Here is a 13,513-nt window from a genome sequence, read left to right as displayed (position 1 = left end):
TTTATAGCAGCTGATAAGAATGCAGAATTGTCAAGCTAGTGAGCACAAATATTATCAACAAAACTACAGTCAAGAAAGTCCCTTCAATTTGCAATTAAACCTATCCTGAGTTGCTGGTTTCAGTGTATGTTTATCCCAGGTCATGTGTCCTGGTGAACAGAAAGCATTTTCTGTTCAAAGTTAACGTCACCTATACTGGACTCTTACAATCAAGAAGAAGAAAAAAAGAAAAAAAAGAAAAAAAAAAGCCAAAACCAAACCAGGAACAACTTTCACAGGAGGGCTGTAATGGAAGGACATTAATTAATCCATCTTTTATGTTGAAGGCACAGGGAGACTTGCTATGAATGTCAGTGGTAGTAGAATGGACTTCAGTATGTTTTTCACATGCAGAACTGCATCACGCATCTGTCTAGCTGCAGATGAGGGCATGGGTCCATCGAATGTATAGAGCAAATTTGACTCCATTGGATAATTCCATTTAACTGGGAACTCGTGTAAAGAATTTGTTTGGCCCTTATTTTGCCATTGCAGATTCATTTACAAACAGGTGTAACACAGCGAAAACATAAGCACAAACCCAGACTAATACATCTTGTAATATAATGGAGATTAACTGTTGAATCACTATTGCTAAAATTAGCGGCTTTATGGTACAAATTGAATATTGCACAGTCTGCCATTTGCTTCAGTACGTACAATTATACAGCTTAAACAGTTCAACTGTAGCTGCACCTGATTACCTATAGCCGTATGAGAAAATACATTGATGATACAGTTGACTATATTTTAATGCTTTTTATGAGGTAATATTGCTAATATTCACTTCACGATCCCACGGCTGAAAAGGTTTTAATGCTTTTTCCCTCATTCGCATGCGCAGTCTATCCTGCTGGCAGACTGCGATCCTGCCTTCTTTGAAACACACACCACCCAAAAGGCAGGATTTACTTCCTGAGGTTTTCGAACTTTTTCAGAGTGCTTTGCAACAGAGTCTCCCAGACAGATAACCTCACCTCCTGAGGGCACTGTCATAACATCCTCTGGCAACTACTGCGGTGACATACACGGAGAAACAGTGTTGGGCCTGACCGGCATTACGTATTTTGAAATGTGAGGCCAGTGTGGAGCAGTGGGAGAAAGCCCCCTGCCAAAGAAAGTGGCACATTAAAAACTGAATAATAGAAACACAAAGTAAGTTAGAGGACTCCAGAGTGGATCCAGTGTATGATTTGGATCAGGCCCTTAAATGAAACCACGAAGAGCATTTAAACTGCATATTAGATCTGCTCCGCAGTTGTTTGTTAATGAGGACATCTAGCACCCCATGACCAGCCGCTCTCTACAGGCTGTTGCGGCAGGTAACGCTGGTAAAAAAAAAATCTGACTGCAAATACTCAACAGAATCAAAACGGTTAACAGACCACAATTTCAAAACAGTATATGATACTAGAAGATTATGGTAGTAATAGCAATAATAATAATGTAAATGCTGGCAGCTATTCGTATGGTATTTTACAAAACATTCACATTCCTGTTTGCATGATCCTCGCAGTACAGTAGTTATATCAGTATATGTTATATTTGTGTACAGAAAACCATAGAATGCTCATCATAAAACAGTTAAGCCAAAAGACCCAATTCTCTTCAGAAAAGTTTGATCTTAATCTCTTGATTTTATTACCACAATAACAGAATGTAGGTTTTACACTTTCACCAGAGTTTCAGTCTTTGTCCTGTATAAGGATTTTTCTTTGTTAAGTTTTGAATACCGTGTGAAAATGAAGAATATAAATGGACTGAATGGACTAATTAATTCCAGATAGTGTAGTAACTTAAGAGTATGCTGTTTAAGAAAAACAGTTTGCTAAATCATGTTACTGAGTAATTTAAAATCCAAGATTTTTGTATAATCATATTTTGTACCCTTTCAAATTCCTTTGTTATCACAGCTCAAGCTGTAAAATCTTTTGCCTCTTTTACCTCTAGAGAACAGTCTCTATTCATATACAGGAAATTTAGAAGTACAGTAAATTGTGTTTTCGGAAGACAAAATATCTAAAATCCAAAGGTTTCAAGAACATTATTATTTAGGTAGAATAGGCTCTTATTTAATAACATTAAAGAGTCAAAGCTGAATGCAAACCCGATCTTTACATTCTTTTTTGCGTAGCACTTCTACAAGTGTATTTTGAATAAAAAGCCATATTTTAAATATGCCTTCTTGCCCGGTTTTAACATGAACAAATACTGAAACACTTAAAAGGATGTCATGAGATCATGCTATACTATATGACTATGTGCTATAAACATGCATTTTCCCCAAAAGAAATACGACACAGTCATATAAATAAGGAGAAATACTGCTTACCTTCCCTCCTTAGAAAATATTCCCTGAAGGCAGATTAAATCTGGTTATAAAATGAAAAACAAGCCTGAAATGTACAACACGCATACAGACAGCAGACAGAGTCGTCTCCATGAAGAATGCCTGTTTCTAGCCTTCTGTATATGTTTCTCACTTCTCCACATTGTAGTGAGGACTCAAGGACTCAAACTATGCTTAAAATAGTATTCTGTATCATAGCTATAGGCACCAAGCGCATTGCTTAAATGGTACTTACTGCTCCAGAAGTCGTGCATCATCCTATAGGAAATTTACACCTCCAAAACAGGGATTTGTTACAACCGAGCAGATTGTGGCAAAGCACTGCGCCTGGCTTGTCAGAAAAAGTTGTTACTTTCAGTGATCGGCACACATTCACAAAGCACAGTATCTTTACATTTGTGTATGTGCATACGTACCTACATACACACCTCTACAGAAGGAGCCGCAGCCTGTCTCTCGCAACCACATGCTAATTGCTGAATAGGGGAGGGGGGGGGGAAAATCTCGTTAGTGTTACACACAATCGTTTTCCTTGACCATGGCTTTAACATACATTTTTCACGTAGTACCACCAAGACCGGGGATGCTAGAAAGCGTGCGTAACTCAGACACGAGTAATTATTCACATAAGGCACCGAACTCGTGCTGGCTTCCCCTGCGAGAGCGCTGCTACTGCAGCAGCAGTGCAGGGTCTCTCTGCTGGTACTCGTTTGGCTGCAGCCTTTGTGCATGAGTATACGTTATAAACAAAATCAGTAACACAATGACATCCAATACCCAGGAAGTAAAGAAAATCATGGAGAATCAATCGGATCCTACAGCAGGCATGTAGATTGGCTGTAAAAACATTTTAACAGTAGATAGATTTTTTTAATTTTTTTTTTCCCCTGTGCTGTCAAAGGTAGCAAAAGGGAGCACACACTAAGGCATTTTTGTTCCACTGTGATATTGATCCAATGCCAGTCGTAGTGAAACACAATGGGCACACAGTCAGCCTTGGTAAATTAGGTAAATTAGAGATCATTTGATGGTATTCTATTGTTGCTATTGTAATCACAGTAATTTTCACTGGTAATGGTGCTTCGTGATGAAGTGCGGTTCTCACAGGATAATTGTGAAAGGTATCGAAAGATTCAGGGTGTAGCATCTGGTTTTAAAAGCTCTTCAGATTCAAATTGGCATTTTACTTTATCTTGAAAATTTATTAGAGATTCAGATCATGCCGGTTTAAATGGAAAGGTGAAAGCAGGGTAATTTCAATCTATGAATTATTCAGATTCAGACTGGTGAAATTGCCATCCATGAACTGATTCTCTGACAGTCTCTTTTGCAGAGCCTCCATTACGCTTGTCATTTTTATTTCTTTATCTACAATCTCTTTCTCAGTTACTGAGCTCGTCCCTTAGGGCTGTGCTTCACAAACCAAGTATTTCAAATTGGCAATAACCTAAATGTGTTGCTGTCTCAAATCGCAGTCTCCACAGGCTGTCTTTTCCAAATCATTAAAAAACCACATCCACGATGGTGTCTGTTAGGCTTTTCGATTAGATGAATTAAAGGAGGAGGAAAAAAAAAAAAAAAAAAAGCCAGCAAAGAGACCAGGGTGTCATTTCGAAGAAGAGTTATGTTCCTGTAACAGTCCAGCAAAGAAAGTGGTGCTTTGTGCTTGTTCCTTTGTTGTCAGTGTAACCCATTCTAGTTGCATAGCATCACGCAGAAAGAAACAACTGTTAAAGCAGGCTGACTTCGTGCCCTGATTTCCAGCAGGAGCAGATAAGGGCTGCGTTATAGACAGGCTAATCCACACAAATACACACTCAGAGACGAAGCACAATTAATAGCTTCTTACAGGCAAGAAAACCAGAAGTAGTAGTAGTTGTAGTAATTGCAGTATTAGAAGAAGGAGAAGCGACTGGATAACCGAAAGGGTTTCGTTCTCTCAGCCTCCAACTGATACAGATTGCAATCCCAGAGACTCTCCACTTGATGGCTGGTTGTGTCATTGCTAGTCGACTGCTGCCCTGTATCCAGAAGGACTGGCATTGATTTAGGTCAGAGAGTCTGGTTTCTTGTTTGAGCTTTGCTCTAACTGATGTAAGAAATTGCGGCAATCGGTATTACCAATCTATACGACCCTGGGATGCTGGCACGGCTTCGGCAGTGGAGCACCTGCAAAGGCCCCAGTCGGACAAACGGTGACAAGTGCCATCTCCTTTGTCCTATCGCTGCAGGTATATCACCGTAGCGTAAAAAAAAAAAAAAAGCAAACCCTCTTAGTACACAAAGTGGGAAAGCAAGCGTTCTTCCGCAGAGGCAATTTGGGTACAGAGCTCCACGCAGTCCCTGCTCAGCTGAAAACGCTGCCAGGCTGAAGCCAACACATCCAGGCTGCGTGTCTGTTCCTACGCTAACACCAGGAAAATTCCCCTCGTATGAAAAAGGCAAGGATATAAAAAAAACCCTATGCTGCTTTGTGCCTGGTTCTATGCGTCTGCTTTGCCGCACTGCGACTAGAAAACTGCAGCAGTAAGAGCTCTGGCAGTTGCGATAATGTAGAAAGCAGCAGCTCTGTGACACAGCAGTCAGCTGACTCGCAGTGTTATCATTCAATGTCCTCTATAGAATAAGGCCAGTTTCTAAGGTAGCACCAGGAGGATGACCTTGCATACAAAAATTGGGCTAGAAGGAGTGGCGGGACTCGTGTACACCTGCAAGCAATTTTGGGGCGATGTATAGCATTATCGTCAAGGTCTTTAACGGTCTCTTTTCCCTTCCTCCTTTCCTTCTTCTTTGCAGAACAGAACTTGTCGTTTATCAAGCAGTTTTCCTTCTATCACGAAATAGTCAATATGGTCATGTGCCGCTGATGACAACAGTTACCATTATAAGAGTGGTTAGGTAAAAAGTATTGCTTGTAAACCGCATTTCTGCAAGAAAACCTGGTGGGTTTTGGTTAATGCCCCTCCTCCCCCTGACTACTGACGTGCTCCAGGATAGAGAAAGTGATCAGGTGAACACCCCGAAAGGCAAGTCCTAATTGGCAAGAGCACGTTTCTGAGTTCTCATCGAGGCATCTAACTACCTAGACTGATTTTCACGGTTCTCTGTAGCTCCCAGCTAAATTCACTGGGAGCATTTGGCTGCTCACGCCTCTGGGAAATCGGAGGGGAGAACTTTAGTCTTACAGCTGGCAAATACGGGAACTGATTAAAGTTCGGAGTCAAGAGAAGTCAAGTGCCCCACTGCCACTGGGGACTTTGAATGTTCCCTTGGGGAATGTCAGGCACGCTCTTCAAAAACCTCACCACGTGTCTACCTACTTAAGTTATACCTAAAGATAGAGCAGGTCCACCAGAAATTGCCATAAATCAACTTGCCAATCACTTACTGAAAGAATTTATGTTATATAGCGTTACCCTTGGCCTAGGACCTAGATCAGCTTCCACTCATCTCAGTGGACTTGCTGTACTTGCTCAGGCCAGAACTAAATTGGCTCTCACAGTTACTACTGTAGGCTGTGCATTTCAGTGAGACGCGTTATAAGTTCATTGTAAAGTATTCAGAAAGTCTTAGCCTGATATTTAGCAACAGTCAAGTAAGCAAGCAATCATTATACACCAAGTTGGTATTCCCTGCAGTATCTCTACTCATGCTGTTACATCAGCCCTAAAGTGGACATAATACAGAATTCTGTTATAACACAGCAATTTGCACCAAAACCCAAACAAATTGTAGTAAAGCCATAAAAATGGTAAAAGCTGTGCTGTATCTTTAAGGTGCGATTCTCTTAGACAACACAAAGAGCAGAGCGCCCATGCAAAGACTGTATGTCCATTGCTATATTGCTTCAGGGGGAGAAATGTCTGTTCTCATGCGTAGCCGGTTAATGGATGAGTAATATAGCCCCAGTCCTGTCTCTTCCTTAATCATTTTTTATTAAATGCCCCTAAGGCCACTGTTGCTGCCATCAGGAAAATCGGCACAGACATCTTGCAGGGCGATGCCTCCTCCTCCCCCATACAACCCACCGACCACACTCCTCAATTACAGACTGTGCCTCCAACAGCCCCATAGACTTGTTATTCAGGAATATCTTTTTATTTGCTATTCTGGGATCTCTGATAAAAGCTAGGCAGAAGCATGAAGTCTAGGCAAACTCCAGGAAGCTAAGAATGCCAGTTTTCCTGCCTTAAAGGACTTGCTGGATGGCTAGCATTGTCTTGACTGTACTAATGAAGCCCACTTTTCTGCTGAGCTCCTCTCCACGGCCTCACTTTCTGGCCTCAAGATAAGCTGGATGGCTGCTCCTCCAACAGGGATCTTTCAAGCAGCAGCTCTTCCTAAATGAAAGATGGTCTGTAGATGGCAGAAGATGCGTTTCTGCCAACCATTACAGCCATGGGAGGGGAGAGGGCGGGAGGGAACATTTCTCTCCTGTTCCCCGACCACCGCTTCATCCAACCCACCAACCGCTGTGGGGCCAGCGACAGCTATAACAATCACAGACCGAAAATTTATCCCAAGTTTTTTTTCCCTGTAATCCCATTGTCTCTTTGGGGATAGGCAGAGGTATTTTATTCCCCCAAAGCCCTGCAAGGCCAGAGCATACATCTTGCAACCTTTGCTGAGGAGAGGGTGAGGGAGGCCAGCTGGCTCTGGCAGAGGTGCCCTGGGGGGTCAGTGATGTGTGAAATGAAGGACGAGGCGTATCCACTGACAACAGTTCAGGAGCTTTCCTGAAACCCACATAAGGGTTTGGTTTCGAGATTGACTTTGCACTTTAGTTTTCTGGTGTTGATGAAGGCTAATGCAATTTCCTGAAATGTGTGCAGAGCTCCTTTTCTTGTCATTAACACACAGACACACACACCTCCCCCCGTGAACAAGATCCTAATTTGGTTTTTTTAAAGTCTGTCGCAGGAAGTTGAAGTTGAGTGTTTTGATTAGTTCTTGGCTATGTAAGCATGTGTATGTGTTATATTACACTGCATTAAAATTATGTTTAGGGTAAGTAAGCAACACGTGGACAAATTTGGGAAAAGTGAAATATTGAAAACTTTTATCTCATTTACCACTTAATAACTCTGGGAACAGAACAGATTAAAATTTTGCCTCTTTTCTCCCCTTTTCTTTTTTACTGAAATTAAAATTGCATCCAAGTCCGTAAGCTGTATGCCAAGTTTTAGCTGAACACAATTAGAAACAGCTTAAATATTAAACTGAAAGCTGAAGGGCGAATGACATTAAAGGGACGTTCTCTCACAGGCTCTTAACAGTAGCACTGCTGACAGGATGCTGTATTAGAGCTGAATTTTTAAGGCATCACCAAATATATCCCATGTATTATGTTAAATTACAAACTCAAGGCGTTTTACAAGTCCTTTGGATGTTGTGTTCCCCCTTCCTAAACATGTGCAACACCATATTCATTCAGCTGATGTTATTTTAAAATCTCAGAGCGTCACTGCAAATTAATAAGGCTGGTTTATGTTCTATGCTTTTTCTCTGTTTCTTCTGTTGGTTGTAGTTTTTAGTCAATGCGTATACTTAAATGCTATTTTTTTAATCAACTAATATTTATTTCAAATGGACCTTTTCAGGTTTTTTCTTGCTACTTGTCAGATAATCCAATTGCTTTGATTTTAATGATGCTGTTGTGTAAATAAGTAACAGGGAATACATTAATCTACAGGTTTTTCCTGTCCACTTTTAGTTGACCTAGTTTTTCACTCCTTCCCAGTGTACAAACTTTGGGCCTTCAGGTATTTAAAATAATATACACATATTGTATAAGAACTTCCCAACAGCTGGTTCTCTTAAGATTTCAGTGAAGGAGTGTATTGACCACCACCCCCTGCTCCCTACGTCTTCAACAAGCTTCATGTAAGTCAAGTCTACTGGGAGAAAAGCAAATCCAAAATTCTTACTTTTCTTCAACAGAATTTGCGAAGGAACTGACTTTTCTGAAGACATGAAAACGCTTTCAGAACTGGTCCCTAAATACAAATAAAAAATGGCCTTATCAAGTGGGACTCAAACTTGGGATAGAGAATTAAACTTTTACAAGCTGCCCTCGCAAGACTAGCAGGGGCTAATTAAAAATATAAGTCTTGACACAGAAGTGAAAGACAATCCTATGTATTTCCCAATCCTGCTTCTGCAAATCCTTCCTGCCGAAACAGCTGAATCAGAACAAATTGCTTGTGTGCGAGTTACTTCAGCCATATGGTGAAAGAAAAAAGAGCCGTGTGCCTCCTCGGCTGTGTAGTAAATAGGAACTACCTCCGTGTGGTTTTACACATTTATAGCTAAAGTGGAGACCTAAATGTGAAATCAGGGAAATGAAGTGAATTTGTGAGTCTCCCTCTGGGACTTAGAGCTTATAACTGATTAAAAAGATGATATTCAACCAAGTACAGATATATATATGTGTGTGTGTGTGTATGTGTATATATATCGCAATGCTGATTGTTCTGCTGTGAATAACCTTTTTCATTCAAGTGTTTAAAATACAAGCAAAACTAACTGTGAAAACCAGAACAAAATGGCAGTATGCATAAACCACTAACAATAACATGGAAATTTTTTGATCCAAAGCACGAGAGGATCACTGCACGAGATTGGTGAATAGGATGCGACAGGAATGTCAGTAAAGGACAGGCACAAAAGAGACATCTTGTTGTCTGTGGCACATCATTGGTGTCAGTCACTAATGGTCTCCTTGACATGTGGAGTACATAGCTCAGGGTGTATCAACATTACTTCTTTTTTCTATCGTTATTAATGGGAGTCAGTTTAAACTTTCTGTGATAGAAAGCAAGGCTTGTGCAAAGGGGTGGTTGCGTGTCTTGAGGAAGATTAAAATTACATGTTTGACCTTATTTGGATGTGGCATTTGATAAATCTGGGATAATTAATCATGGAATAATCTACGAGATTATCCACTGGGGGCCTCTGTTTTTTCAGCTTTTGTTTGTGCTTCAGTTGGTATTTCTGTTTGCTAAAACGGCAGTAGTGCCAGGGATGAATGAGGAAACAATCCTGGAGAAAAATAAAAAGCAAAAAATAAGTCATAAAGTAGGGGAACCTCTATAAAAGGACAAAACTGAGTGAGTGCGCTGAGCTTATTGGCCAAATGCAACAGTCTGCAGATAAGCCATCAATCTGCTACAGCCCACCCAGAAACCTGAAATTCCCCCCAAACTTTCAGGACCCTAATCCTCTAATCAAAACAATTCACACCTATATCCAGAACCCCAAGCTCTCATCAGTGGTTACATGGTCGTGTATTTTTGCATGTTTGGTATGTAATGAATTTATTTTAAATTGCCCTGCTCCTAATAGATGCAGTTTTAATGATCGCTATTGCGTGCAATTAGAAAATAAATCAATTTGTTCATTTAAGCCATTAAAATCCACTCGGCTAAAAATAAAAATTGGAATTAAACATTGCAAATAGAAACAAACAGGCAGGGAAGTGCTAAAGTGAATGCAATCAGTTCCAGATTTAAAACAGCCTCCCCACACTCACACACCCCCCCTTTCCACTGCTGGGTGGTCACGGACTTATGGCTGTTACTAGTGGTTTTCTTTAGAGTCATTCCAGGCTTCTATTTTCACTCACTTAAAAATGGGAAGAAACAGAGGTATTGACTTAATTTTCTACACGCTCTGTACGAGGTTTCAAAATCTGTCCCCAAGGAAGCAGGCTCCTGAAATGGTGGCGGTGTGTTCCTAATCAGTGGAGCAGTGGGAGTCTGGAAGGGGCTTGCAGTCAGGAGAACTTGGGATAAAAGAACCCCAAAACCCTATTAGCCCTCAGGGTGGAACTTGCTATAGAGGGCAGTATATGACACACAGGCTGTGATGGGCCGAGGCTGGGCTCCCAGGCATTAGCGAGTGATGCAGCCGAGTGATAGAGCAAAACACTTCACAGAATCACAGAATGATGGGCGTTGGAAGGGACCTTCGGAGATCATCTAGTCCAACCCCCCCCTACCTAAGCAGGGTCACCTAGACCAGGCTGGACGGGAATGCGTCCAGGCAGGTTTTGAATATCTCTGGGGAAGGAGACTCCACCACCTCTCTGGGCAGCCTGTTGCAGTGCTCTGACACCCTCAAAGTAAAGACGTTTTTCCTCAGGTTCATGCCAAGCACCCAATATTGGCCCTGTACAAATTTCTGGGGCTTTACTTGTTACTAGCACGAGTCTGGCCCCACAAGCAGGTGGATGTTAGGTGCGCTTTTGGAGAACATCTTTCAGGTCAGGGTAATCCAAAAGGAAGCCATGTGCGCGCTCCACGCTGTGAACATCAGCAATGTAAATGGAAAAAACTGATAGATGTGCTTCAAAAGTATCCTCCTCATCCAGGCTGAAGTGATAGTAGAGCCACGGACAAAAACTCTCCTCCCATCTTACGGTCAGTAGTAAAACTGAACTATTTCAATAAAACAGACGCTGAGGATCTGCTGTTCAGACCTCTGTTCCCGTGCCAGCCCTCATCTGCAGTGTGTCCACAATCAGACCCTGTATGATACAAAACTACTTAATATTGTATCCAATACCCAAAAGAATATCAGCATCAGGGTTTTTGTGTAAAATTAAAAAAAAAAAAAATCTGCAGAGGAATATTTGGATAATATTACATGGGCTGGTGTAACATAACTAAATAATCAATTTACACAGTTATTTAATTATTCTTCTGTTCCCATTCAGTTATTAAACGAACACTTTAAAAGCTATTATATTTCTTCTCATTTTAACTTACATATTTCTTACCTTTCCCTTCTTCCTTGTGCTATAACTCTGGCGGCCACATGGCCTGTTTCATTTTCCCATTCTCAACTGCAGCTTGGTCTGACCTCTCCTACCTAGAGAGGCAAAAGCTCAGCTTTTTATCCCACCCATCCAGGTGTGTTGATTTGGCAAGTCCCAGCTTGACGTTCTACATGTATGCAGTGCAAGGTCTAAATACCCTGCCTTGCAGAGCATCAAAAGAAGCACCTATCCGCAAGGCAACAAGGAGCTAATCCACATCTCCTCCATGGAAAAGACCAAAAGGTCAAAAGAAAATGTCCTGAGAGCCAGGCTTGGCTGCAGGCAAACCTGTTAAAGCCTTCTGCACAATCGTCCTCTCTGGACACAGGGCTTCCCATACCCTGGGTTTCAGGTTAGCTTTCCTAATGCTAAAATATGTATTTTTAATGAGCTTTAGCAAGCTTTCTCTGCAAATAATCTTTCTGACGTTCTAGAATAAGTAGGGCAATAAATCAAAATGTAATGCAGGTTTCGTGTTTGGTCTTCTGGGATCTGTGAAGCTGTGGCAATGCAGTCGCTTAGTTAGAATTAACCAAATCGTCAGTTCGTTCACTAGCTTAATGGAAACCATTTTACATGCAGATTTGTAACTTGTTTTACTGTTGAACTGTAAGAGTGCTCACACTTGTGTACCACTTTTATACTTCATACAGCATGCTTCACTCTTCTGAATTAATAAGATGATTAAAACTGGTTGTTTCAATATAGCTGCTGAAGGCAACCACTATGATTTAGTTTTTAAATTGGATATGCTTAAGAGAAGGTGGTACGCATAAGCTCCTGTATAAAGGAATAAACATTTTCCCAACACTCGAGCAAATCTGCTTTGATCAGAGTTACTAATCAATTACTAGTATAAATGTTTACTGCTGTGTAGTGCCAATTTAACTGCTGTCTTTTGTGTAATGGTTATATCTATCGATACAGTAGCTTAGAAGAAGAGCCCAACCAAACTGTTATAATCCTTAAAGGTCTTTTGTGCAAGTGCAGCAGAAGGTAACGTCTGGAGGACCATCTTCCATAGGTGTACGTGGAGTTTTGGTAGGCCCATCCCATGCGCAGTTCATGGGTAAGTGCACACATGCAAACAAATTCAGACTTGAGGCTGCTGTGCAGATAAGGACCACACACCCAATGACCTTCACTCTCTATTTCATCCTTCACCCAGGAACCTTCCACTTTTTTTTTGGTGGGGGTAAACCACATTGACATTGTGTACTAAGACACAAACACAAGCAGGCAAAGTCACTGCTCTCCATGTAGGACAAGCAAACTGCCGATTACTAGGTCTAGGGAGATGTCTCTGTGGAAATTCCACCCTAGACTTACCCAGTTTCTTGTGCTTTGGTTTTCATTGGCATCTGCTGTTGGGAAACAGGAAACCCTGCCTGATGGACTCTCACCCACTCAGAGGAACTCTAACGCAATTATATTAAGTACATAGCAAGCACACATCACTTAGCAGATGTGCATTTAAATCCAGAGCTCTCTCACAAGCCATGTGAAAGTGCTTCACAGTGACACACAGCTTATGGACTTCTTTGCTTTAAATTTTCAATAGCGTTCTATTTAATGATTTCTGTAGTTTTATACGGCCCTTGAAAATTGCTTGTTTCTCCCTCTATCTGTAAATCAAATACAGTTCAATCAAAACGAAAACAAGATTTAAATCTCTTTATTGTGGGAAATAAAAATGTGCTGGTCTGTTTTGAAACCTAGAAAGAATGATATCTTTTCCCATTGGTTTAACAGGGCCAGGATTTTATGGGCAGTATTTCTGTTGCTCTACGGTCTGAGGGTGGGAATTGTGCTTCTGTGTGTCTTTGACGCAGCGCAAAATGCAGTGTATCTCTGATCTTATCTGAAACTATAAAGTGCTGTTATGCTAAACAACAATATAATGAATGATTTTTTAAAAAAATCAGCAAATGAAGCTCAACTGGTTCTTCTAGTTGAGCTATTAGATGCAATTAACGTTCATCTTGAATTTATCTTGAACTTATCCCCTTTTCTTTTCTGGAATAGTTTAAAAACTGAATTAAATGGCTTCAAAAGCCTCATTTCACAAATGTTTTAAAAAAATCCTTTTAAGATGTTTAACTATATGCTTAAAATATGTCTTAAAACACTCTTCTGGAAAGCGGTTTCTCTGAGCTCTGTTAACCATTTTCCTGAAAGTCCATTCACGTTTCTCCATCTTATTATTCATAAACCACATGATCTTGTTTCTGCTATCAATGGTCTAATTCCCCAATGGCTGAAACACGGCACATCCGCATAGCCCAGGGTTCCCAGAGAGGCAGCGG

At 40.9% G+C, this 13,513-nt stretch overlaps 1 long non-coding RNA gene across 7 annotated transcripts in view; it reads right to left on the bottom strand.

Moving 5' to 3' along the window:
- The window catches only part of LOC134511592 (uncharacterized), a 28,058-nt gene extending 23,137 nt beyond the window's left edge, over positions 1–4,921 (bottom strand). For 4 of the 7 annotated variants that reach the window (XR_010069916.1, XR_010069920.1, XR_010069918.1 and 1 more), the window contains exon 1: positions 2,372–4,921. This is a non-coding gene — a long non-coding RNA (uncharacterized LOC134511592). Of the gene's footprint in view, positions 1–1,016 lie in introns of all 7 variants that reach the window. The other 3 variants (XR_010069917.1, XR_010069919.1, XR_010069922.1) reach the window with 3 other exon arrangements.
- Between the last annotated feature and the right edge of the window lie 8,592 nt (positions 4,922–13,513).

Source organism: Chroicocephalus ridibundus, chromosome 2 (genome assembly GCF_963924245.1).
Source record: "Chroicocephalus ridibundus chromosome 2, bChrRid1.1, whole genome shotgun sequence".
In the NCBI taxonomy this organism is placed as follows: domain Eukaryota; kingdom Metazoa; phylum Chordata; class Aves; order Charadriiformes; family Laridae; genus Chroicocephalus; species Chroicocephalus ridibundus.
The sequence above is the reverse complement of the archived record's forward strand: the minus strand, read 5'-3'. Positions and strand labels throughout refer to the sequence as shown.